This window comes from Pinus tabuliformis, chromosome 1_2 (assembly GCF_031772625.1).
Source record: "Pinus tabuliformis cultivar Carrire ecotype Pingquan chromosome 1_2, CPIR1, whole genome shotgun sequence".
Classification (NCBI taxonomy): Eukaryota; Viridiplantae; Streptophyta; class Pinopsida; order Pinales; family Pinaceae; genus Pinus; species Pinus tabuliformis.
Window position 1 is genome coordinate 792069365 of NC_142298.1, and position 27225 is coordinate 792096589.

Below are 27225 nucleotides of genomic sequence, written 5' to 3' on the forward strand. Positions count from 1 at the left end.
GGACTAACTACCATGGACCAAAGGTAAGTTCTCCAACATATACGTGCTTTTCCTTGCATGAAAGTGTGTGAACTTTTTCTCTACATGAAATAAACTTTTCTTTGCATAAAAGTGCGTGAACTTCTCTACATGAAATAAACTTTTCTCTGCATAAAAGTGCGTGAACTTTTCTCTACATGAAATAAACTTTTCTCTGCATATAAGTGCGTGAACTTTTCTCTACACTATAATTTATTATCTGAGATGAGTGGGTTGCCATCAAGTACAACATATGTATCATAATGCCAACAATAAAACCACCTAAGATTAACCCAAAACTATCAATAGTATGGTTCTATCTCCATCTAATGAAAAAAAATCTTACCAATATTCAACACAACATAGAGATGCCCATAGTCAACACATACCACAAATCAATAAGCAAGAACACCTTGAATTGCACTCCAAAGTCTTTATTATGATTGAAAAAATAGTTCCCAGTGGGACAATAGTTACAAAGCTGCTTTAGTAGAAAATTTCTAGCCAGAGATCAAGATGCTAGAGACTCAAATGACTCTCTAATTTATAGATTTATCCTCCAAGTGGAAAAATAACGACTAATTTCTTTGATCCTTGTCAAAATAATCTTGACCGTTGATAAACACTTCAAGATTTTTTAATCTTGGCCCTTGATTTTTTATTTTTGAGGAATTTTCGAATTTATCATTTAATTCCATTTTTATTAGCTCAAAATTAATTATTTTGAGCTAATTTCCTCAAAAATTTGACTTTGACTTAACCACCAAGGTCCAAGGGTCCAAATTTTATTGAAATATACAATATTTGTTAAAATTGGCAACTAGGGCCAAACTCCACATGGGTCATCTTATAAATATACACCATTTACTCCATGACAAATCCACCACTTTAACAAGATTCATGGTGCTTCTCTCCTCCAAAGTTGATATATCTGCATAATCATCTATTCCTGCAGCAAAGCTGGCAAATTCTTCCTTTACCTCCCTGTGTAGATGAGAAGAAAACATTCTCATAAGGGCTTTTTTCACCCCATTAGCCACCTCTTTATCCTTATGGGTTGCCTTCCTCTTCCCATTGCTTTGAGCAATAAGCTCCTCATCATAAAATTTGGGGTTCAAGGCATGTGCTAAAGTGTGCAATGGAGTGTTGAAATTGTTCCACCTATCAACAATGATTTTTTTGACTAAACCAACAAAATGATCATCAACAAACAAAAGTTGTGGAGACTCTTGCATGATTTCCATAGTTTTCTCAACCATGGAGTCCATGCGATCATATACCTCTTCTAAGAAAGGTTGGTCAGTGTCAGCACTCCGAAGAAGCTCAAATGCAGGGGTTGTGAACTTTAGCAAGAAATCTACCTTGCTCCACCAATCCTCATCAAGGCACAATCTACGCACCATATATCCTTGCTCTGAATCTGCTTGTCTCCACTCAATCCAAAGTTGACTCACCACCATAGAAACTAATGCATGCTTAAACTCAACAAGGCGGCGCAACATCAAGAAATTTGAGGCATATCTTGTCTCAACAACTCCAATTTGGAGTACTTTCGAAATATGGCCTGAGATTGGTGGTGGTTGGTGATGAATTTGACAATCTCCCTTGCTTCCCCTGTGATTTCCTTTATCCATGAAACTTTGTTGTCAATCTCCTCTAAGATCAGATTCAAATTATGGACAATGCATGGTATCCAAAAGATGTGGTCATACCTCCCCTCAATAATTAAACTTGCAGCTTTGCAAATTGGTGCATTATCCGTGATAACTTGCACCACCTTGTTAGTTCCTATTTGTTCAATAGCTTTTATAATAACATCAGCAATGAACTGTGCATCTTTTTCCTTCTCCTGAGCAGTCTTCCGCCTTGATAAACATTGCTCCTTTGGGGGAAGTGGCAATGATATTTATCAATGGTCTGCGCCTTGTATCTGTCCATCCATCCGAGACTATGGTAACCCAAAGCTACTCCAGGAAGAACGAATTGGTGATAAAATATCCTCCCCAAGCTCCTTCTCATTTTTGAGTAGCTGAGTTCTGAATTTCTCATAGTTGGGCCCCTTGTACCTTTGAGGAGCTTTGTTAATTGCCCCTATCATATCTTGCTAGTAAGGAGAGCGAACAACATTGAATGGGATACCGCGTGCATAAATGCACCTAGCCACTCTGGAATCAGTTTCTTCTCTCGCTTGCACATTCACCAATTTAGCAATTCTGCTATCCTGAATTGAAGGGGATGCCCCTCGGTATTTTTGGGTGCTGGTTGTTCATGTTGTTGAGTGGCACCGGATTTCCTCTTTCTTGCTTCATCTACAATCCTTGGCTCAATGTTAGATGGAGCTTGAGGAGTAGCTTGAGTAAGCTCATCATGCCTTCTCTTAATAACATCCGCCTCATCTTTCTCTCTTTGATATGCCTCCTTGCCAATGGGTCTGCTGTTTTTGTGCAACCCACAACCCCCTGTCCTTCTCCATGCAAAAGATGTGCCTTCACTCTTGGGTAGGAGCCCTTGTACGAATTATTGCAAAGATTACATCGCCATTCCCATGAGCCACCACCTCCACATTTTTGAAGCTTCTGAACATGACTCCAAAGAGGATAATAATATTCAGCCCTTGGGTTGGCCCTAGGGTTTGAACCTGCAGCTGTAGTTTGGTTGGAAGCCGTTGCTGCAAAAATAAATAAAAAAACAAATCTGTAAATAAAAAACGTTTTTCATATTTTTGGCAGCATAAAGCCTCGAAAAATTGAAGAAATAGTAGGAAAAAATTAAGAAAATGAATGTTGCTTACCCAAATTAATTTTTTGTAGTTGAAGCTACCCAAAATGCCAGAAAAGACGAGAAATATGGCTGTAGCTGAGCCAAAAAGCCAAGAATGCCGTAGCCGGAAACTCTGCACTCTAAATCTGCTGCTGAAATCTCTTTCTCTTGCTGCTAAAATCTCCTTTGCTCACTGTTGAAGATACCCTAGCTGAAACCACTGCTCTCTTCCTCTCTTCTCCCTTGCTAAAATCGCCAGTCTCCAAGAGAAACGACTTGCTCAATTGTGTGATGAGAGAATGAGGCGAAGGTCACTTTTATAACTTGAGAGAGGCATCTAGAAGCAACTAGAAGCCACTTTAGTCACCCAATTAAAAAATAGAAAACAAAATAATAAAAAAAAGAAAAAGAAAAAGTCAATTTGCATGGGGAAACTCCGCCGTACGGCCCGAAAACTCGTTTTTGGCCGTACTGGCCACATTTCCTGCTCAAGAAACGAGCCAGTATGGTTGGAAACAAGTTTCCGGGCTGTACCATATGGGTTTCCTCGTTTCCGTTTCGTTTCCGTACGGAAACAGGCCTTGGACCCACGTTTCCTGCAACTTAGCTTGATACGTGATGATAGGTTCATGAGGAATAATATATAACAATGACCTTGGTGTCTGTTATGGTAGTAATTTTGATGTATACCCTTGATTATGGCAGTATGTCAGTTGGGATAGTATATATGATAGTATGGCAGGTCTGTCTATGACCATGATGTACATGGTAGTGCTTTCATGTCTATGATGCATGCAGTAATCTTATGCTTGACAAAGACAGATGACAATGATATGGTAACAATTCTCTTGGACTCATTTGAATATCAGAGGTCAGATCATTCAGTTCACAAACGAAGTTGTGAACTGACTTGGATTGGCCCTAGGAGGTTTGATGTTATTGATGTATCTTATCATGGATGTACTTTGTATCTCAACTGAACAATTGATGAATACCTAATAGAAGAAGAATCAAGTTGGGTTTTCCCCCTTGTGGGGGTTTTCCCTAGTCTCTAACCAAATCATTGTGTCTCTATTGTGCTTGCTTTTTATTCTATTGCTTTTTTATTGTTCCACTGCATTGTTGATGTTTATTGTTCTCTCTGCATTATTGCTAAGGATGATATGATGTAATGGGGTGAATGTAGTGTGTAAATGATGAAAAAGTTTGAAAAATGCAATTATCTTCAGTAGAGAACAATCAAGCCCTAGAAATTAAGAAATCAAAGTAGCCATAGGCCTGCAATCCTCCATACGAAATCTCCTCAGTATGTCTCCTGCATTTTTGCCCTTATCCACGGAGATATGCCCATCCTCCTGCCAAACCTCCAACCCCAGAAAATAGTGCATAAGTCCTAGACCAGTGATTACAAACTTTGAAGTAAGATGTCTCTTGCAGTGCTCTATGAGTCTCTCCTCTCCTATAATAAACGGATCATCCACATACAGGACTAGAATGAGTGGATCCTCACTAGCCATAATGAAATATAGGTTCGGACCTGCATCACTCTTTTAGAAAGCCATCAGTTGCAAGTAAGCATCAATCCACTCATAACATGCTCTTGGTGCCCGCTTCAGTCCATAAGTGCTTTCTTAAACCTACACACATGAGACTCTCTCCCATGCACCTCAAAGACCTGTGACTGTTCAATGTAAACCGCCTCCTGTATGATCCCATTAAGAAAGGCAACCTTCACATCCATCTAGTGAATCTTCCAACCCATCTCTGCTGCTATGGAGATCGTTGCTCTAATCGAGGTATACCGAGCCACAGGTGCAAAGGTATCCTCGTAGTCAACTCCCTCTACTTCTCCACGCTGCCATCCACAACTTGTTTAATTTTGTAAAGCCACCTATAAGTCATCACTGACTTCCCCTCAGGACTTGACAATATCTCCCACACATCATTCTTCATAATGGATGCATACTCCACCATGGCATCCCTCTAGATCTGTTGATTCGTAGTCTCCTTGTAGCTAGCTAGCTTGGTCTCCACAACCCTCGCCACATAGCCACCCAACCTCTTTGGTGGTTTGCTCTCTCTCACTGACCACTTGGGTTTCCCCAGTGACTCCACGACTTCCTGCAAGGCATCACAGAGCCATCTTGGCCTCCTCTTCCTGGAAGTAGCCTCTTGAACTGGTGTGGGAAAATCCTCCCTTGGAGTCTGTCCTCATGATGAGGATGCACCTCTTGTGGCTTGCGATGAACCTATGCTTTGGAAATCTGTGCCCTGTGATCCCGTCACGCCAGAAGTCGGTGATCCTCCTGAACCCAATGAGCCACCTATAGATTCTAAAACTTGTGGTGTGCTCCCTTGTTGAGGAGCCTATTGCTCTACATGATCAACCTCCCGAGACCTCCGCAAGGCCCTCTCCTCAAATCTCACATCCTGCCTTAGGACAAATTTCCTCTGCGTAAGAATTTATCTGTGGTATGCCTTGCTGATCTTGTTGTAACCCATAAAGATACCCTTCTTTGTGGGTTCCAGCTTCGTCCTCTTCTCCTCAGGGACGTGTGAATAAGTAAGGCACCCAAAAATCTTGATGTGCCCATATCAGGCTTCTTCCCAGAAAAAAGCCTCCTCAAGAGTCTTACTCCCCAACACAGTGTGGTCTCCTATTTTGCAAATTCACTGCAATGTTACAAGCCTTAGGCCATAAAAAGAAAGGTAGCCTTTGATCATGCACCATGGCTCTCACTGTCCCCATTATGATCCTTTTCTTCTTCTCTACCACCCCATTTTGGTGGGGGTTATATGGCACTATGAACTCTCCCCCGATGCCTGCTCTCACACTTAACTCCTTTATCTCATTGGAGGTATACTCGCCCCCATTGTTTGATCTCAAGACCCCGATCTTATTCCCTTTCTGGTTCTCCACAAGAGCCTTAGACTCTTGGAACCTCTTGAAGACCTGATCCTTGGTCTTTATAAAGAAAATACAAGTCTTCCTAGATTAGTTATATATGAAAGTCACATATTACTCGTATGCACTCAACAATATAGAAGACATAGGACCACACACATCAGAGTGAATAAACTCAGGGATACTTGCTACCCTGCTATCACTGCTTGGGTAAGGAGTCTTGGTGTACTTTCCCAAAGCACACCCCCTGCACACATCATGATGCTTAGTGCAGAAATTTGGTACACCAGTAACAATCCCCCTTAGCATCCTGAATGCTTCATGGTGCAAGTGGGCCATCCCCTTGTGCCATAACTTGCAGAAATCACTGCTGGTGGTCGTAGCCACTAAGGCTTTGGTACGACGAGACATAAACCTGTAGAATCTCGCACTGTAGGCTCCAATCACTCTAGCACAAGTGATACTGGATCCTCTGGGACACATAAGCACCTGTCCATCCCGAAACAGAACTACATATCCCTTGTCCTCAATACTCGTGACTGAAATCAGGTTCTTCTTTAGCCCTAGAACATATATGACCTCCGTCATTTTCAGAGGAGGTAATGAATCCCTCTGAAAGGATAAAATCTCCACACCTGCTGCTCTGATCGTGGAGTTATCCCCAAGAACCATCTCCAAGTCTATATCCCTCTCTGTAAGACTCGTAAAGTGCTCTCTCACTTTAGTCATATGGCAGGGAGCTCCACTGTCTACAAACTAGACACTGGAAGACGCAACACTGGTGGCAAGACTCACCAGTAAAGCAAATTTTGTATCAAACTTGGTGGAAGACTCATCCACCTCGGCTGAAGCTGCAATGCCCTTCTTCTTCCCCTTATTGGGACACTGAAAGGCATAATGACCCATCTTCTGACAAGCAAAGCATCTCACTTTGCTCATGCCCTTCTCTTTCTCCTTTTGTTTGCCGTTTTGCTTGGCTCCACTAGAAGACCCCTTGGCCTTCTTCTTGTGCTTAGCTGTGAGGGAAAGATTCTCCTCGTCATCAACCCCACCCTGCTGGCTGCCTGTTATGAATTAAATATTCATAAATAAGTGTTTTACTAAAATATTAAAATTTATAAATAATTAAGATTAAACTAACTAAGTTAGTGAAAAGGCATGAATCAAAGAGACACGTCTCTTTGTTGGCATGACCAGTCAACTCTATATATGGAGAACCGCCATGACCATGTAAACCATCATCTATTCTTTTAATAAATAAAATATTACAGTTTCAAGGTAATTGTGATTGAACTCTTCGGCATACAACATTTTATTATTTATCCATTCCAGTGGTATTAGAGCTGCGCCCTTGCTAGCTAGCGCCACACTTCCTATGGGCCGTTGGCCTTGCGGGCCCTCCACAGTTAGCCAAAACCCTCCCCAGCCCTGCTGCATCCACCTTGTTGCCATCCGCTGCACCTGCGTACACCTGTAACCATCCATTGCACCACCCCTGTGGCCATCCACTGCATTTGCATCACCATCTGCTGCACCTGCGTCGCCATCCGCTGCACCTGCGTCGCCATCCGCTGCACCTGCATACCCTTGTCACCATTTGTTGCACCTGCTTCGCCATCCGCTACACCTGCGCATTCCCGTCTACGACTTCGTGCTGGCTGTTGAGAAGTTGACCACCGTATCACCTATCCCGTCTCCAACAATCGTACCCTGGAGCGTGGCGCTGTGGACTAGTCACACCGTCGACCACCGTGGACAGTTGTACGTCGACCAATAATAGCTGCGGGAGCCATGATCAACGAAACGTGACCGTCAGGTAAGACATTTCAGAGGTTAATTAACATTGTTATAATAATATTAACATTATAATAATTATATTATAATTTTTAATAATTAAAAAAAGTATTATTAAAATAATATATTATTATTATTAAAAATTGGGTCCAGTAGGAAGAAAAAGAACAAAATGGCTCATGATAATTATTAAAAAAAAATTAAAGAAGAACTCGATAGGCTGTGGAAATGCCTTGACGATGTTGAAAGGAAGCAAGACAATTTTGGGAAGACTCAAAACGACATGGCACAAAATATCCGAGGCATAACAGACATCGTGAGCCAATCCACCTTCAGCCACGCAAAGTCCCCGAACCTTGGAAGGAGAAAATTCGCTAGATCAGGAGTTCCAGATACACGAAAAGTTGCGAATTCAGCAAATACACTTTGAGGGAACCAATACTATACCAAATCTTCGGAAAGGAACCATCTTAAAATAAAAAATGAATTACATACATATGATGGTAAAAACTATAAAGGCGCAGTCGTATGGGTAAATAAGATGGGTGGCATTTTTTTAGAGAACCCCCCACTCTGCGAGCAAGAAAGGGTCATGACTACATCCAACTACCTAGAAGCAAAAGCGTATGATTAGTTTCTGTGGTGGTCGTCTAAATGTACAAGTTGCTCGTTCAATTGGCAAAACTTTAAAAATGCTCTGCTAAAAAGGTTTCATGATGAGGAGGAGGATGATGTCTACGAGAGATTCGTTCACTTGAAACAAAAAGGGTCAGTGAGTGAATACACTCACGAATGGGAAGTATTAGCAGTAAAGCAGAGAGGGTTCTTAGATGAAGAGCTGTTAAAAATGTATTGTTGTGGCCTTAAAGATTACCTTCACGAAGAATTAAAATTATATAAACCCAAAACCATTGAGGATGCCAGACACGTAGCTATAATTATCGAGTGAAAATATAAACTCCACAAGGCACCGTATGCTAGTAATGAGAGAACTAACAACTGTTCCAAGGGGAAGTCAAGTAAACCATCGTTAGAGAACAATAGCAAGTATGTTCCACCACCAATGCGAAATGAAGGAAAACAACAATCTAGTAGTGAAAGGAAAAGCGTTGGCAAATGCTGGAAATGCGGAGATAAGTATTATGGAGGATACAAATGCGCAACGCCAAAATTGTACAACTGCGAAGCCGAACAAGAAGAAGAATCTTTAGAAGCTTGCTCTGACGAAGAGAACAATGAAGAAAATGCAAACCCTACTCCAGAATCAGAAGAAGATATGCCACGAATTTCTTTGGTAGCCATCACAGGGATAGCTCAGCCATAGACACTAAAGCTTAAAGGTCACATCAAGAAGCAAAACGTTATCGTTCTAATAGACTCAGGGAGTACGCACAACTTCGTAGATGTCAATGTTGCAAAAAGATTGAACATTTTTGCTTACCCTGTAGCAGATTTAAAAGTTATGGTAGCAAATGGAAAACGTATAGATGGAGTAGGCAAGTGCCATAAAGTCAAGTTGCAACTAAGCGAATATGAAATGGAGTCCAATTTCTATATAGTCCCCTTAGGGGGAGTAGACGTCGTTTTAGGGATACAATGGTTACAAACACTAGGCATGTATTCAACAAATCACCAAAAGCAGTCCATTAAATTCAAACTAGATGGAAGGAAATATACACTGTTTGGGTTTTAAGCTCCACCAACTCAAGTCATCTCTGCTCAGCAGGTGAAGAAACTTATTCGCAAGGGAGCTCCAACATTTGTCGCACAATGTCAACAATTGGAGTTATTATCGATAGAAGGGACTCACCAGCAATCAGAAATCTCATTCTTGATCCCAAAATACGAGAAGGTTTTTCAAGATCTGCAAATGAAATTACCCCCTGAAAGGCAAATTGAGCACATCATCAAAGTCAAACTAGACTCAACACCGGTAAACGTTAAACCATATCGTTATCTCCATCACCACAAGACATAAATAGAATGATTAATACAAGATCTGCTGAAGCATGGAATCATTACAAAAAGTAGAAGTCCTTACACTGCACCGGTAGTATTGGTCGGGAAGAAGGATGGGTCCTTCCGTCTGTGTATAGATTACAGAGGGTCAAACAAAATCACTATCAAACATAAGTTTCTGATTCTGTTCGTTAATGAAATGCTAGATGAACTACATGGTGCATAATACTTCTCAAAATTAGATCTAAGATCAGGGTACTACCAAATACGAGTAAGACTAGAAGACGTCGAAAAGACAACATTCAGAACTCACGAAGGGCATTATGAGTTTAAAGTTATGCCATTTGGTTTAACAAATGTGCCAACCACCTTCCAAGCAACCATGAATGAACTTTTTCACCCATATTTATGGAAGTTTGTATTAGTTTTCTTCGATGATATTCTGGTCTACAGTGAGACATGTAAGGAACATCTCAAGCATTCAGAAGAAGTATTACATGTATTGGAGAAGAATCAGTTCTATGCCAAGTTATCAAAGTGTACCTTCAGGCAAAAGGAAGTTGAATACCTAGGACATGTTATATCTAGTGAAGGAGTCAAAGTGGATCCCAACAAAATCAAGGCAATCAAAGAATGGCCCAAACCCAAGAATGTATCCAAGCTAAGAGGATTTCTAGGGCTAACTGGGTATTATAGAAGATTTATAAAAAACTATGCACATCTGACAACACCCTTGACCAATTTGTTAAAAAAGAATGCTTTTCAGTGGAATAACCAAGCAGACAAGTGTTTCGAGAATCTAAAGGAAGTAATGTCAACCACACCAGTGCTAGCGACTTCGGACTTCTCCAAACTGTTCGTAGTCGAATGTGATGCTTCGAGATTCAGAATTGGAGTCGTATTAATGCATGACAATCACCCTATAGCATTCGAGAGCAGGAAGCTTAATAAATGAGAGGGCTTAAAATCAACATACCAAAAGGAGATGCTCGCCATCATACATGCTTTAACGAAATGGCGTCAATACTTGCTCGGGAGTAAATTTTCAATCCGAATTGACCACAACAATCTTCAATTTTTATTTCAGCAAAAGACATTATCAACAAAACAATAGAAGTGGATGGAGAAGTTGTCAGCTTTTGACCTAGAAATATTGCACAAGAAGGGGAAGGAAAATGTCGTAGCTGATGCACTCTCACGTAAGGATGATGACAACACAACATGTGCTGCCATGATAGTTGTCCCAGAATGGTTGGACGAAATACGAGCCGAATATGCCAAGGATGGGGATTGTGATTCCATGATTAAGAATATCAATCAATATACCAATTTCGAGTGGAAGAACGACATAATGTGGTACAAGGGTAGAATTTACTTAACACCATCATCCAAATTTAAATTGAAAATTCTAAAGGAATCTCACAATTCACCTGCAGCAGGACATGTCGGGTTCTACAAAACTTACTACAACATTCGATAGTCATTCTGTTGGAAGGGCATGAGCAAGGAAATTCAGAAATATGTTGCAAAATGTGATATTTGCCAAAGGAATAAGAGTGAAAATATTCCAACCCCAGGGTTGTTACACCCGCTACACATTCCCAACCAGAAATGGGAAGAGATTTCGATGGACCTCATAGAAGGATTACATGCGTATGATAGTAAGGACAAGATATTTGTTGTAGTCGACAGACTCACTAAATATAACCATTTTATGGCCATCAAAAAAATAGACACAACTAAACAAATTGCGGAAATGTTTTGTAAAACAATCTACATCTGCATGGGTTCCCCAAAGTCATAGTAAGTGATAGAGACGCAAGGTTCAAAGGTAATTTTTGGAAGGAATTCTCCCACTAGGCAGGAATATTCCTCAACATGTGTTCAACTTATCATCCTCAGATAAATGGTCAAACTAAAGTTGTGAATAAGTGCTTGGAAACATATCTTCATTGCTTTGTCAGTGTTAAACAAAATATGTGGACTCAGTGGCTACACTTGGCAAAGTGGTGGTATAACATCACCTACCATACGTCAGCTAAAATTGACACCTTTCCAAGCTCTCTATGGTTATGAACCACCCAGATGGAAGGATTTTGCACTACTTGATTCTAAGGTTCAAACTGTCAAAAACCACTTAGAAGAGAACCAAGGGATCATTAACTTATTGAAAGAGAATCTAACAATGGCACGTAATAGAATGAAACAACAGGATGATAAACATCACACTGAAAGGGCGTTTGAAGGAGATTTGGTCTTTGTTAGACTTCAACCCTATAAGCATTTGCCATTGAAACAACAAGGAAAGAATAAACTATCACCTAAATATTATGGACCATATCAAATAATCAAAAAAATAAGCAGTGTGGTTTATGGTCTGAAGTTACTCGACAACTTTCGAATCCATAACACCTTTGATGTATCAAATCTGAAGAGAATACTATGGCAAAAACAAGTAGCTCAAACATAAATTCTGGAGATCGATGAAGAAGGAAGAATCATTCTAGAACCAGAAGGTATACTAGCTACCCGAGAGAAGGTACTACGATCCAAGACAATAAAAGAGTACCTCATTAAATGGAAGCAATTACCAGAGGAAGATTCACCTTGGGAATCAAAACATTTTCTTCAGCATCATCCAGCGTTACCCATGCTTTGAGGACAAAGCATTTTTAAGAAGGCAATGTTATGAATTAAATATTCATAAATTAGTGTTTTAATAAAATATTAAAATATTAACAATTTATAAATAATTAAGATTAAACTAAGTAAGTTAGTGAAAAGGCATGAATCAAAGAGACATGTCTCTTTGTTGGCATGGCCAGTCAACTCCTATATATGGAGAACCGCCATGACCATGTAAACCATCATCTTTTCTTTTAATAAATAAAATATTACAGTTTCAAGGTAATTGTGATTGAAGTCTTCGGCGTACAACATTTCATTATTTATCCATTCCACTGCCACTCTTGGCACTCCTCCTGGTCTCCTCCTGAATGGTATCATTCCACCTTCTCTTTCAATATAGAAGATGCTCTTTAGCAACAATGCCATCTATGAATCCATCCCACTTCTTGGGAAAACCATTCAGTGCCGTCATGACCAACTGGTCATCAGGGGTAACCTCTCCCACTGCAGCCAACTCATGTAAGGTATGAGGTCACTGTGTCAGTCTTGGTAATCTTGGTGTTTCTTACTCTCTCACGCAACACCATCTTCCTGTCTCATTGGTGCTCTGGTAAAGCGTGATTAGGCACTCCCACATCTCATGGGCAAACTTCTTCCCTGATATGTAAGGTATAAGGTGGCCTTTCACTGCATCTAGAAGGATCCTCTTAGCCTTGACATTCCACTTGTTGAATTCTACCAATTGAACAGGATCAGTAAGTGGTTGTACTGCTGTCTCAACAATATCCCACTGCCAAAACTCCTCAAGCAACAAGATTATCCTCTCCTTCCAGGGACCAAAATTTTCAACCCCACTCAACCTATCCTCCACCCTCAAACCAATAGCCATCTGACTCTCACAACCAACACAACTTCTCAATTACTGAAAACTGAGAAAACAACCTCCCTCTCAACCACAAATCTCTGGTATATGGTCTGGTTTTAATCTTTCTGTTCACTGTTTATCAGCTGAGGTTCACAAGTGCTCCGATACCATGTAAAAAAATTAGGTGTGCTGTAGCCCCACCCGGTTTAGTTTGTTTTGCTTATCATGTTTAATGCCCAAACCCCATGTTTGTTGCACATTTAAACATGAATATTAAATTCAAAAGAAACACTGCTAGGTTACCACTACTCTTTCACTTTCACTTTCAGTTGATAATAAACAAGCATGCACACACATAAATCTGGACATTGATATTTTCTGTCAATCTCAGACCCTGGAAAAAAGCCCAAAGGGAAAAACCAGTTTGAAGGACTGATTCTGTGTTCAACCTGATTCAACATTGTCACTCTTGGAATCAACTATATCTCATGCACAATCTCCCTTTTCTAGGAAACCTACTGGTTCATCGTTGTGTGCAATATCTTCATACTCTAGCAGATCTTAAATCTGCTTAAGGTTCTTTCTTCCTAGAACTTTTAACTTCATCTTTGAGTGTTACTCTAGCAACATTCCTTTGCACCACAAAATAACATTTCTTTGTCTGTTTGATTGTGCTCATGAATTCTTCGAGTACCACTAACAACAGTTCACTATGATCCTTGCCCTTCGAAGGCAATGATTGAGTTCTCTTGCCATTCTTCTTGATGCTATAAATGTTCTTCCTATTGTCGTGCAGTATGCTCTTGTCAAACTAACGTGGTCTCCCCAACAAGAAGTTGCAAGCAGATATGGAAATGGCACTGCACAAAATCTCATCTTTATATTCACTTGTGTGAAAACAAATACTCTGCACTGATCTGGGACCATCACGATGTAATCTTCTGGAACCTAAACAAACTATTTGGTAGGGGGTGTGCTTCTGTTGTGTTAACCCTGAATTCTCTACCATCTCTACATGGGACATATTTTCTGAACTTCCATTATCAATGATGACTTTATAGCTCTTAGCTTTGGGATTTGAATTTTGTTTTTCACCCATGTCTCTTCATATAGTATTAGTTATTCTTGCACGGTCATGCGTCTGCAACATCAGGTTCTCTCATAACTATGGCACTGTTGTTGCAATTGCTTGTCTAACCTCATACTCTGCTAACCAAGTTCTTAAAGTCTTCTCACACCTTTCCTTTGTGGGTATTCAAAGGATTTATGGCCTTCTTCTCCACATGTATTACAATATAGTTCTACATGCATTTCATCATTCATGCTTTCTCGACTCTCTGTGACCCCTTCCTTGTATGCATCCAAAGTCCCATATTCTTTGGCATTCTTTGTCTTTTTTCCATGCACAACATATCCTTTGTGCATTTAACCATGAACTCCTCTTATTTTGCTAAAGTTTCTCCTATTTGCATTGTGTGTTGACTTCTCTTTTGTTAGGATATTCCGACACATAGGAAATAATTAAGTATAACTTGGTCTAGTGTATAGTTAGGTAAAATGCGTTTCTTTAGTATGTACTTTATGTAACTTACAATCCAAGCATCACGATATGTTCTGGACATGAAGTGATCCGACGGTTCATTTTCTCTTCGATATTACCGACGCTTGATCCGTGGCTTAACACTTGATTGGTCCATGATCTCTATTTAAAGAGCATGGAGGGTCATTTGTTAGGTGACCGTTCATGAGAGAAGCTTATGTGAATTTTCTTTCTTTTACATTAATAAATTGCTTGAAGTGGTCGTGTTGGCTTAGGCTATGGATTATTTCCTTCTTTGAGGGTTTTAACTACATCAAGAATACTGGTGTACTGATTTGTGATCTGTTTGTGAGTGATGTCCTTTGGTGTTTTATGTAAGGAACTTACCCTGTAAATTCCTACATGGTATCAGAGCTATTCGAGGGCCGCATCTGTTGGTGATCCAAATCCGAAGCCGATACAATTGCATCTGACTGTCGTTTCCTAGTTCTACTGTTTTTGACTGCTTTCGGGCTGAGAGGACTGCTTTATTGTGTTAGGAGCATTTGTTCCAGTGAGGAACCCCTTCGTTTCACGTGAAAAGGTTTCCGGTAGTCCTAACTACGTCATTTTTGAGATCTGGAGGTATACAGTCTTTATTTGCAATTATAGTTATTTATCTTTATGTTTATTTCGGTTTATAGTCCTCTATAATTTTTTTTTATATTACTGAATCTGTACCTTCCATTTCTGTGTATTCTCTTTGTCCTGCGACTCTGTGTGATCTGGGCAAACCAGAAACGGAAAGAAAGGATTTTTCTCATGTGTATGCTCTTTTCTGCCGCACGGAAAATCAGAAACATTGAGGAAAATATTTAGTTTCCGGCCAAATCTAACTTTAAGCCGTAAGACTTGGATACTTTTGCTTGTTCATTTGGTTTGTGTGGTTGTTTTTTGTTTTGCAGGCAAAAAGGGGTTTTTCAAGTAAGCACGCATCCCAAAACTTCAGTGAGCAAAAAAAAAACCCCTTCCTCCTTTCCAAAAATTAATAACATTTTAAACTAGTTCACTTGGTCTAAAGTTACTTTATGAGAATAGAGGTCTTCGGTTCAAGTCTTTCTTTTTGTTGAGTTACTTTTTCAAAAAGCACATGTAACTTATGTTTTAAAGTTACTTTATGTAAAAGTGTTCTCACCCATTATAAAAAGTGAGTCACTTATAATTCCAAAGTCACTTTATCTTTTATTTAAGTTACAATTTAGTGGATAATTCATAAAGTACCATTGTAAAAATGACTTTCACTTATTTATAAAAGTGGACCACATAAAGTAATTTTTTTTTAAAAGTGAGCTAATTAGATTAAGTTTGGAAAGGGGGAGATTTTTTTAAAATATAATATTATTATTCACTTCCAAACATTCACGTGGTTCGTTGGCATCTTCAACAATTTTTCTTCAAAAAGCCATAACTTTTCATTCAGAAGCCGTTTTCAGAGCCGTTTTTTTGAATCAGCGTAATTTTTCGAGATCTTTCCATTAGAACACTTAGTTTTAGTATATACGATTTCAGTTTCATTTAAAATGGAAAGTCCATGCCTAGTTATTCTTGACAACACCAACAACTTCCAATGACTATCCTACATTGTGGATTTACTTAGAAGTAAAGGTCTTTATAGAATAGCCTCAGGCCAAGAGTCTAAACCTAAAGATGAAGATAACAAGCCAAATGGGAAAATAAGAAAAATCAAGCACATGGGTTGATAGGGATGTCTATTTCTCCAAACCGTAGATTCCATATCACAGAAATTGATACCCCCAATGAAACAATGAAACTCAATAAAGTTTTTGAAATTAAAAATGAAATTAGAGCCCTTCAACTCGAAAATGAATTGCTTATGTTGGACCCTAATAATTTTTCTTCCATTGAAGATTTTTTGTCCAAGTCCAAGACCCTTAGACTTCTCTTGGAAGGTGTTAAGGTTAAGAAAGAAGATGGTAGCCTTATCTATTCCATTATTAGGACCAGCCTACTTTGTGTTTGTTTCCACCTTCCATTCTATTACAGAAACCTTTATTTCTCAAGGACAAGACTACAAGTCCCCCTTTTTTGATGTCTTTTGTGATTCTTTAATAAGAGAGAAAGAAAAACTCTTACATCTTGGTCTTCTTAACACTGGAAACTCTTCTAAGAAAGCCTTAGCAGCCCAACAACAACCAAGTTCAAAGAATCCTAAGCAACAACATCCTAAAGAGAATAGTCCTAAACCAAACAAGGGTCCTAAGCAATTTCAGTCTCACAATGAAAAATCAACTCAAAAAAATGATAAGGCAACTAAAAATAAAGGGAAGAACACTTATAGACATTGCAACTTTTGTAATCGTGATGGCCACTTAGAATCCAAATGCTTTAAAAAGATGGAAGCCTTGAAAGCAGCAATGAAAAAGCATAACATCCATTTGGTGCACTTTTCAACTTCAACTTCAACTTTAGGAAGAACACTTTTTGCATGTGGTTGTCAAGCATTTCGGTTTGGTTATGCATTAAATGTATCTTCTTCTTCTCATTCTCATGAGTGGCTCATTGATTCTGGAGCTTCTTATCACATGGCCAAAAACAAAGCCATGTTTTCTTCTTTAAATGATTGTAACACCAAAAATATATATGTTGGTGATGATAGATCTCTTAGTGTTGTAGGGATTGGAACTATTCATCTAGACAATGGTCAATTTAATGATGTATTATGTGTTCCTACCTTATCCTGCAACTTTCTATCTGTATATTAGATAACTCAATCAGGTGAAGGTAAAACCGTTGAATTTTCACCTCATGATGTTGTAATTAAGGACCTAGGAGATCCTAGACAAATTTTAGCTACTGGCATTGCTGATGATTCTACATGGTTGTATAAGTTTAACAACTTTGGGTCATCAACTCCTCCCTCGGTATTTGTTGCTCATAATGATGAAGTGAGCAAACTTTGGAATGAGTGATTTGGTCACTTAAACTATCGCTCCTTTCAAAATCTATGTAAAGAAAATATGGTGACAGGTCTTCCTATGGTATCTTGCAGAGATGGTGTTTGTTCCGGATCTGTACTCGGAAAACATCATCGGGATAGTTTTGAAAAATGTGCCTCTTGAAACGCCTCAACCCCTTTACAGCTTGTGCATAGTGACTTATGTGGCCCACTTCTAGTTGTTTCATTCTCTGGCTACAAGTATTTCTTAACTTTCATTAATGATTTCTCTAGACGCACTTGGGTATACTTCTTAAAACTCAAGAGTGAAGTCTTCAACATGTTTTTGACCTTTAAGGCCTTTGTTGAGAAACAATTTGGACATCAAATTCTTAAGCTAAGATCTGATAATCACGAAGAATATGTTAACAACAAATTTATCGACTTTTGCACTGAGCATGGAATTCAATTGCAACATACTGTTCCATATACTCCACAACAAAATGGTGTAGCTGAAAGGAAGAATTGAACCTTAAAGGAAATGGTTAATTGCATGCTTCAATCTAAAGGACTTAGTCTTAAATTTTGGGTAGAAGCAATTAACTGTGCAAATTACATAGGAAATCACATTCCTACTAAGGTTTTAAAGAATATCACTCTAGAATAAGCATGGAGCTCAATTAAACTATATGTAAGTCACTTTCGTGTTTTTGGAAGTGAAGCATGGGCCCATATTCTAGATGAGAAACATAAAGCCTTAGAAACTAAGTTGTAGGAAACGTGGCCCTAGGGGTCGTTTCCCCAGGGGAAACGAAACAAAATGTGTTTCCCCGTACCGTACGGCCTGGAAACACGTTTCCGGCCGTACGGCCACGTTTCCCGAAACGGAAACGTGGCCGTACGGCCGGAAACGCGTTTCCAGGTCGTACGGGCCATGTTTCCCCAAAAAACAGTTGTTTTTATTTTTTTTTAGGGTTTCCAGGATGTTCTAGAAACCTATTCTAAAGTTATAAAAGAGCAGTTTGTCTCATTCTCTCATCACACTATTCAGCAAGTCGTTTCTCTTGGAGACTGGCAGTTGTTTCAGCTAGGGTGTTTTGAGCAGTGAGCAAAGTAGATTTCAGCAGCAGGAGAAAGAGATTTCAGCAGCAAGAGAAAGAGATTTCAGCAGGAGATTTCAGTAGCAGCAGATTTGACTCAGCTACAACCATATTTCTCTTCTGTAGCAGCAGATATCATTAATGCTTTATGATTGCACATATATATATTCGCGTTTCCCCGTTTCCAAAATTTGGGGAGGTCGCGTTTCGTATCGCTTCCCGTTTCGGAAACTCGTTTCCGTTTCCCCGTTTTGTGCAACTGAGCTTAGAACCTAAGAGTGAAAAATGTATTTTTGTTGGATATTCTGAAGATGTCAAAGGATATAGACTTTTTCAACCTAAATCCAAAAATGTTATCATTAGAAGAGATGTAAAGTTTGCTGAAAATATATCAGCCTACGAGCCTAGTTCGGCGAATGTGCCATCTCTCTCTATCCCTTCTATTTTTGAAAATATTCCTTCTTCAGATGATGACAGCGAGGATGACAATCCTCCCCCACCTTCTCGGGATCCTCCTTCGACTCCTCAACTTCCAAAATGGGTCTGCGCTACTCGAGATGCAGCATGTGCTCTTGTAGGCAATCCTACAGATTAGCGTCGTATGCGCTCTCTGTTCGATAGAGCCTCTTCTTTACTGGCTCAAGCTTCAACGAATTATGATCCTGACACCTTTGCAGAAGCTTCAGGCCATCCAAATTGGGACACAACTATGAATGAAGAATATCGTTCACTATTGAAAAATGATACATGGGACCTTGTTCCTCTTCCAAAGTCACGAAAACTTGTTAGATGCAAATGGGTTTACAGAACCAAGTTTGGACTAGATGGAAAAATTGATAAACATAAAGCTCGTCTTGTTGCGAAGGTTTTTTCACAAGTTGAAAGCATTGACTGTACTGAAACTTTCTCCACTGTTGCCAAAATGAACTCTATCCGCCTTGTTCTTTCCCTTGCTGCCTCTTTCAAATGGGAAGTCCATTAGATGGATGTTAAATCAACCTTCTTGCATGGGGACTTGGATGAAAAAATCTATATGGAACAACCTCCCGACTTTATTCAAACAGACTCTAGCCTTGTATGTCATCTTAAGAAATCCCTTTATGGTCTCAAGCAAGCCCCTCGGGCTTGGTATGCCAAAATGGATAACTTTCTTTTAGATACTGGCTTTTCTAGGTGTCATTTTGACAATACTGTCTACACCAAGAAAGTGGGTAAGTCCCTTATCATTCTTGTTCTTTATGTTGATGATCTTATCCTTACTGGTAGTGATCCCAACCTTATAAACCATGTGAAGTCCAACCTTAAAAAGCAGTTTGAAATGATAGACTTAGGACACTTGCATTATTTTCTTGGTCTTCAAGTCTTGCAATCCAAAGAAGGTATTTCCCTTTCCCAGTCCAAGTATGCCTATGATCTTCTACACCACTTTCACATGGAAGACTGTAAGCCAGCCCCTTCTCCCTTTCAGTCTGGAGCCAAACTTTCAGTCACTTGTACTTCCCCTGAAGTTGATGCTACCTTATACCGTCAGCTTGTTGGAAAACTTTTGTATCTGACCCATACCCATCCTGACCTTTCCTTTGCTGTTGGTCTTGTTGCTTGGGTTATTCAAAACCCACATGAAAGTCATTGGAAAGAAGCTAAAATAATGCTTCGTTATGTTCGAGGTACAGTTTAGTTTGGGATTCATTACAGTGCAGAAGCATCTCCTCTATTGGTTGGTTTTACTGATTTTGATTGGGTTGGTGACCCTGATGATCGGAAGTCTACTGTAGGTTATGTCTTCACTCTTGGTTCTGGACCTATTACATGGGCTTGCAAGAAACAAAGTGCCATTTCTCTTTCTTTAGCAGAAGCAGAGTATCGTGGCGCCGTTGAAGCTAGTAAGGAAGCCCTATGGCTTCGTTAGATCCTGTTAGAGTTTGGTTTTCAGCAACAACATCTAACTACACTTTGGTGTGATAATCAAAGTGTCATTCAACTATGCAAAGATCCAATCCAACATCAACGCAACAAACACATTGAACTACACAAGCACTTCATCAGAAAGCTCATTCATGACCATGTTCTTCAAGTGCACTATTGTTAAACCAATGATCAAGGTGCAGACATCTTTACAAAGGCTCTCACAGAGGCGAAGTTTACTAAACTTCGATTTATGGTTGGAGTTCAGGAAGTTGTCACTAAGGGGGGATAGGCTCTAATGCCTCATTCCTTCTCCTATTTTGTCATCTTTGTACATCCTTCAATCCTATCCCAAGTTGTTCTTAAGGGGGGATGTTAGGATATTTCAACACATAGGAAATAATTAAGTATAACTTGGTCTAGTGTATAGTTAGGTAAAGTGTGTTTCTTGAGTATTTACTTTTTGTAACTTACAATCCGACGGTCATGATATGTTCTAGACATGAAGTGATTTGACGGTTTATTCTCTTCTCAGTATTACTGACACAATACACTTGATCCGTGGCTTAACACCCGATTGGTCCATGATCTCTATTTAAAGAGCATGGATGGTCATTTGTTAGGTGACCGTTCATGAGAGAAGCTTATGTAAATTTTCTTTCTTTTACATTAATAAATTCCTTGAAGTGGCCGCGTTGGCTTAAGCTATGGACTGTTTCTCTCTTTGAGTGTTTTAACCACGTCAAGAATACTGGTGTACCGATCTGTGATCTGTTTGTGAGCAGTGTCCTTTGGTGTTTTATCTAATGAACTTACCTTGTAAATTCCTACATCTTTGAGTTTCAATGCCAACTAATAAGTTTCATCCATGAAATGCACTTTGTGTAGGCTAATATCATCTTGAATGGTGAATTTATGACCATTTAGGTACTTGGAATCTCGTTGATATTCCTCCTCTTCATGTCTAATGCATATTGAACGTGTATAAAATTCCTTTGTGTACCCATGTACAATCTATGTCTTTTGCTTGAGATTCTTCATTTGTCTAAACAAGGATTGCTTATGATCCATACAGTGTTTGTGCTTTTTGATAACGATTTTATTTAAGTCCTTATCTTCTTCTCCTTTGCAGTCCCATTCTTGCTCTACAAACTCCCATCATACAGCAACATGCCCCTTCAATATGGTGCCAGGTTCCTGCAAACATAGTTATTTGGGGATCCTTGATCTTCTCGCACTAAGTAATGGTCCTTATTACCTCTCACAGCCTTCAAGTGGCCATTATAATTTGGGATTTTCACTCTTGTGTTTCTTTATCCCACAATAAAATTATCAACTGGGCTGTGGGATCATTTGTGTTGTTGACCTTGGTTCTCATTTTCATCGAGTTGTGACTTGGAACTTGGAAGTACTCTCTTTTGCTATTTTCTGCAAACAGCTATACATCCTTTATGTGCTATTTCTGCAGTTGTGGATCACTCCAAATGACAAATTTTAAATTTAAAAACAATTGGATCCTTACCAAGTTTTGTCTCTCTTTAATACGAAATGGTGCAAGGGATGTGCAATGGGCCTGTCTTCTGAGGGGTCAAGGGTTGTGCCTTTGCTCTCCACAAACCCTAATTTCTATGCAGTGGATGCTTAAACAACAATTTGAAAATTATAGAAGAATGTATGTAGAAACAATACATAGATCATTTAAAGACAAGAAGAATAAAGAACATGTCTACTTTTATTATCATCAAGCAGAATAGAGTATTTAAATATACAAGCAGCACTTGCCTCAACATTAATATCTACACTTGGCCTCTGCAACTCTCTTAGACTTTGACATTCACCCTTGAACTAGTCCTTTTCCTTTGAACTATTTCTTTGCTCGACCCTTCATCCTTCTTCAGCATATGATCACCAAACAGCTCTACTCCAGACAACCTGATCTCTATTCGAGCCCACCTGATCTCTTTCAGGATCATCTTTTTTATGGGTTTCTCTGCCAATATACAAATGACACATATTTAGGTCGGGTGTAATGGTTTCTTGTCTGTTGGTTCAACTTCCCTATGCTTCTTCATGTGCCATAGCTTGCTTGCGTGCCCTTTTGTTTTGCATGAACACTCTGGCATGCAACTCAGATCCTCCATGCACCATCCTCCATCTACACTTGAACTTCTTTCTTGCATACAGACATCTGTTCTGCTTTGATTCATCTATGTCTGCTGCTTACACAAACAGCTCTGTGCCTGTGTCTCTCTTGTGCATGCCTTTCTTGTGTGCTTGCATGCCTGTCAGCTTCCTTTGCACGTAACTATGCCAATACCTTAATCGATGGTCTAGATGCACACTCATCAATATATCTCTGTTATAGATAGAGATTGCCAAATATACATCGCAATATGTAAAATTGTAGTTGAAAGGCAAGTCACTGCAGTCGTGGAGGAAGGAATGTGGGTCCTTTTGAAGAGAAAAATATGTGGAATCACCTGTCATGAAATATTTATAGTATATACTAACAGCAGCCCTTCAAATCTGTCTTTTTGTGGTACCATATTAACTTAGAGTTAGGATTGTAAGTCAGGATGTCATCCTGAATCACGTGGTCCTTCTGTACCTAAGTCAGTGTTTCCCCCCGTGTATTATATTCATTACTACAGCATGACATTGGATTGCTATTTCTTGAGGAATGTGTCTTTCATATGTGAACATTTCTTCTTTTTTCAGGGGTTTATGCTGTCATTAGTTACTTAAATATACAAGATGTAATAAGGGTTGTCTGTCCTTTAATAAGGGTTTCTCTGGTAAGTGTGAAGTTTGATTCCCCTTTCTTGATTGGCCGGTCTATGAATGCGTCAATTCTCTTTCTATGTTCACTTTTCTATTAAGGGAATACAAAAACGTAATTCAAAGGTGTTTTTGTACGTTTGAAATAATTTATGCCCTTTTTTTTACTGCACTTTTTGCCCATTTTTCACTGAACATTGTTCTCTAACTTGTATGCAACATTGTAGCTGGCTTGCCAAATATTACCTTTTGTTTATTTATCTCTTTGGTGATGATTACTCCTATAAGAGTGATAGTTGCTACAATTAGCTTGGTATACTTTGTTGTAATCATGAATCTTGCTTTTTGTCAGAAATGGTCGGTCTTGGTGAGGGTAGTAGAGAGATGCCTCTTCATATTGCAGAGAAGGTGAGATGCTGTGGTCAATTCCTCAGCCATATTAGCGGTATATATGTGTGTGTGTGTGTGTTACCGACTTTAATGTTTCAACAGTCTATTATGCCATTTGTTTGCTTCACTCTGCAAAAAATGTCTTTTGTTTATAATCTATTGGAACAGTTCATCACAATAGATCTTAGAATATTCTGTAATCTCATATTATGCAGTGTTTTACTTCAAACTTTAGATTTAATATGACTAGCTTAGCACATGAAGAATTGAAATAAAACCAAAAATGGAAATGAAAGAAGCTATGCAAATATCATTCCATCCACAGAATGAACACAAGATGTAGTTTGGGAAAACTCAATATGGAAAAGCCCATGCCTTGCTCATTTATTCTCAATTATGAAATGCAAATACAAAGAAAGTGTACTCACTATAGAGTTGCCAGCCTATATGGCTACCATAGATTCTGCTTCCTTTGTTCTACTTCAATATCTCGGTCTTAATGCCTTGCTCTATTATGGAACAATCCTCAATACATTAAGAATGTAACCTCACCTTTTCTTAGTGGCCTAGTGTTTAACATGGCCTTGTAGCCATCTAGGGTTAGGGTTGGAGTTTTTGCATGCCTCAACTCTAGCTTAGCGTTAGTGTTTTGGACCATCTATAATCTTCTTGAATGTACACACATGACTATCTTCACATGTGTGAGTAATGTGATTTGATGTGGCATCAAATTGGTTTCATGGTGGTGGTCAATAGGATAAATCAACTTGTGGGAGGCATAAATTCTGTGTACAAACCTTGATTAAGATGATTTTCATGTTGTTGGAAATCTCACAATGTGTAGAACAATGTTGAGAGTTTGAAAAATTTGTTCACAACATTTTGACCCCAAAAATGGACCATTTAATGCCTTAAATATTCTCTGGAAGTTTTTGGACCCCAAATCACCAAAGTGGGACCTACCCCTAAAATGGGGCCCTACAAGCTAATAGCTCTATTTTTTCCACCCAAAATATTCAAACATAGATGAAAAATTATATAATGATCCATTCTAGATCATATCTCGTCATTTAGGGAATCTTTAGAAGTACCATTTGACCTTTCCCTAGAAGTTATCCTTTCAACCCAACTCGCTAGAGTTCATGCTACCCCCATTTGGTTGTTATAGACTTTTTCTGCAGAATTGAGTCTTTTGCTATCTCTACCTAAGCTTCTAGCATTATGCCCTCTATGGTAGGCAAAATTTGCTTATTATTTTCCTGGTCCAACATGGAAGGCACATAGAGTTTCATATTTTCCACATTCACTATTGACTAAATACACACATATCGGGGTAGATTAAGTATGTGGACTTTACTACCCACCTTGTCCATCACTTCAAAAGGACCATACCATAGAGCCTTGATCTTCTTACTAGGAACCGATTGCCTTTCCTTGTTTAGATGCAACCAAATTTTGTCTCCCACCTTGACTATCTTCTTATTTCTACATTGATTGCACCTAGCTTTGTGTTAATTTTCAGGGCTAGATTGTTCTCTGTTGTAGGTAATTGCAATTTTAAACTTTTCAACATTTTCATATAACATTCACCCCATAACATCATTTCATCATTAGCAATTATGTAGAGAGAACAATATTGACAATGCAACGAAACAATAAAGGAACAATAGAAGAAAAGCATGCACAATAGAGACACCAGGATTTAGGTCAGAGACCAGGGAAAAACCCCACAAGGGGGAAAACCCAACTAGATTCTTCTTTTTAGATATTCATCAAATGTTCAACTGAGATACAAAGTACCAGTGTTACTTGGGAGCGGGGAGCGGGAGCGGAAGCGGGAGCGGGAGCGACCATTTTCAGAAGCTCCCGGTTTGGGAGCGAATCCCGGAGCGATTTTTTAAAAATATATATATTTTTTATATTTTTTAATTTTTGATACATATATGTCAACAAAAACATGTAGAATGATGAAATAGACATAAAAAACATAAAAAAACATAAATTGATCATTGAACCATATCACATCAATCATCTAGAAATTATAATCGTCATCAACCTTAGTAAAATAATAAATTAAAATAACATTCAATTCAATAACATTTATCATCATTGATCACCAAAGTAACAAGTTGTACTTGTAAGCCAAGTTTAACCATTACAAGAAGTAATATCGAAGATATTTCTAAGTCCTAACTTCTAACTGTTAACATGATATGAAATGTTAAAAATTTATAAAATGAAACATGAATAATGAGATGAAATGAAACAACTTTAGTCTTTCACAAAGCATCATATTCATAATTCACAATCATTACCAATGAGTTATAATTGCCAAGGCCCAACTTCAAACTTCAAATTTTCATTGTCACAGTGATATAATGTTTACAAAAAATATCATAATGTCATAATGATATGAAAGAGTCAAGAGTCAAGAGTCAAGGACTCAAAACTCAACACTGAACAGTTATGAAAACTAAAGTGACAAGTCTAATAGAAACTAAAAAAGACAAGTAAACTGTAAATCTACAAGTGGCCCTTGCCACGAGAGTCTCCAGGAGTATAAGTAGGTCGTGGCGGTCTTCTAGGAGTCTCCCGCCCAGACCGACGACCAGAACTAGAGCCTCCACGCGAGGGTGTCGATGGAGGTGGCGACAGCAATGGAACAAGACTCGGGCCCCGAGAACTGCTACTGGATGGTGGAGGTGGAGGTGGCATGGCTGCTGCAGCTGCTTCAGCTTCATCCCGTACAAGCTCATCTTCTAGTTCTTCCATATGTACAATGCCATCTCCAAATTGTCGTCCTCAGGGTGATTGTCCCAAATTTTATATGTGGGATCTTCATTAGCCCGATCACAGTAATGGCTCAACAACCTCAAATTGTAGTGCACATAAACCAAGCTTTCTGCTCGGTTTTCGTTGAGCCTGTTTCTTTTCACATTATGTATATAACTGTAGGTGCTCCAACACCTCTCTGCAGAAGAAGAATTTACAACCTGTGCAAGAACTTTCAATGCCAATTTTCGCAAAAGTCCGTCGCCGCCATATGTTTCCCACCATGTGAGAGAATCAAATTTATCTTTGTCGTCCATTGCATGGAAGTTACCATACAAACCACTGCCAGTGAAGTATCTGCCTATTTCAAGGCGCACAGCTGCACATTCCTCCCTGTCAGGCACCAACTTTTCTAATGCATCCGGATATCCTTTAGTTACCTCTCGATCTAAATGGGGTTTGGTCCTAACACCACCCCCTGCTGCAGGTTTGCCCAACCAAGAATCTGAGTAGTATTTTGGCGTAAGGATATACGCCAAGCAATGTAGTGGAAGGTTAAGCCTTTTCCACCGTTCACACACACAATCGTGAATCAGATTGTACAAGTCGGGATCTCTGTTATTAACAATGTCTTTTATTTCCCCCAACATGGTATCCATTTGCTCATACACCTCGCCAATCACTGGTTTGTTTGTATCTGCAAACCGAATCATGTTATAAATTGGCTTGGTGAAATCCAATACCTGTCTCACAGTTGTCCAAAACTGCCCATCAAGAGCGGCCTCCTCCACCGTTTCAAAACCTGCAATGTCAGCTACATTTGTAGCCCTTTCCTTTAACACCTGCCAATTTGGACTTGATACCATGCTAGCTAAA

General features: G+C 39.1%; 1 protein-coding gene across 6 annotated transcripts in view; it reads left to right on the top strand.

Annotated features, from left to right (window-relative positions):
* LOC149208279 (uncharacterized) overlaps positions 1-27225 on the top strand; it is a 146683-nt gene that overhangs the window by 86574 nt on the left and 32884 nt on the right. For all 6 annotated transcript variants that reach the window (XM_089395981.1, XM_089395980.1, XM_089395978.1 and 3 more), the window contains one exon: positions 23540-23595. The gene's annotated coding sequence lies outside the window, so the exon portion shown is untranslated. The remainder of the gene's footprint in view (positions 1-23539; positions 23596-27225) is intronic.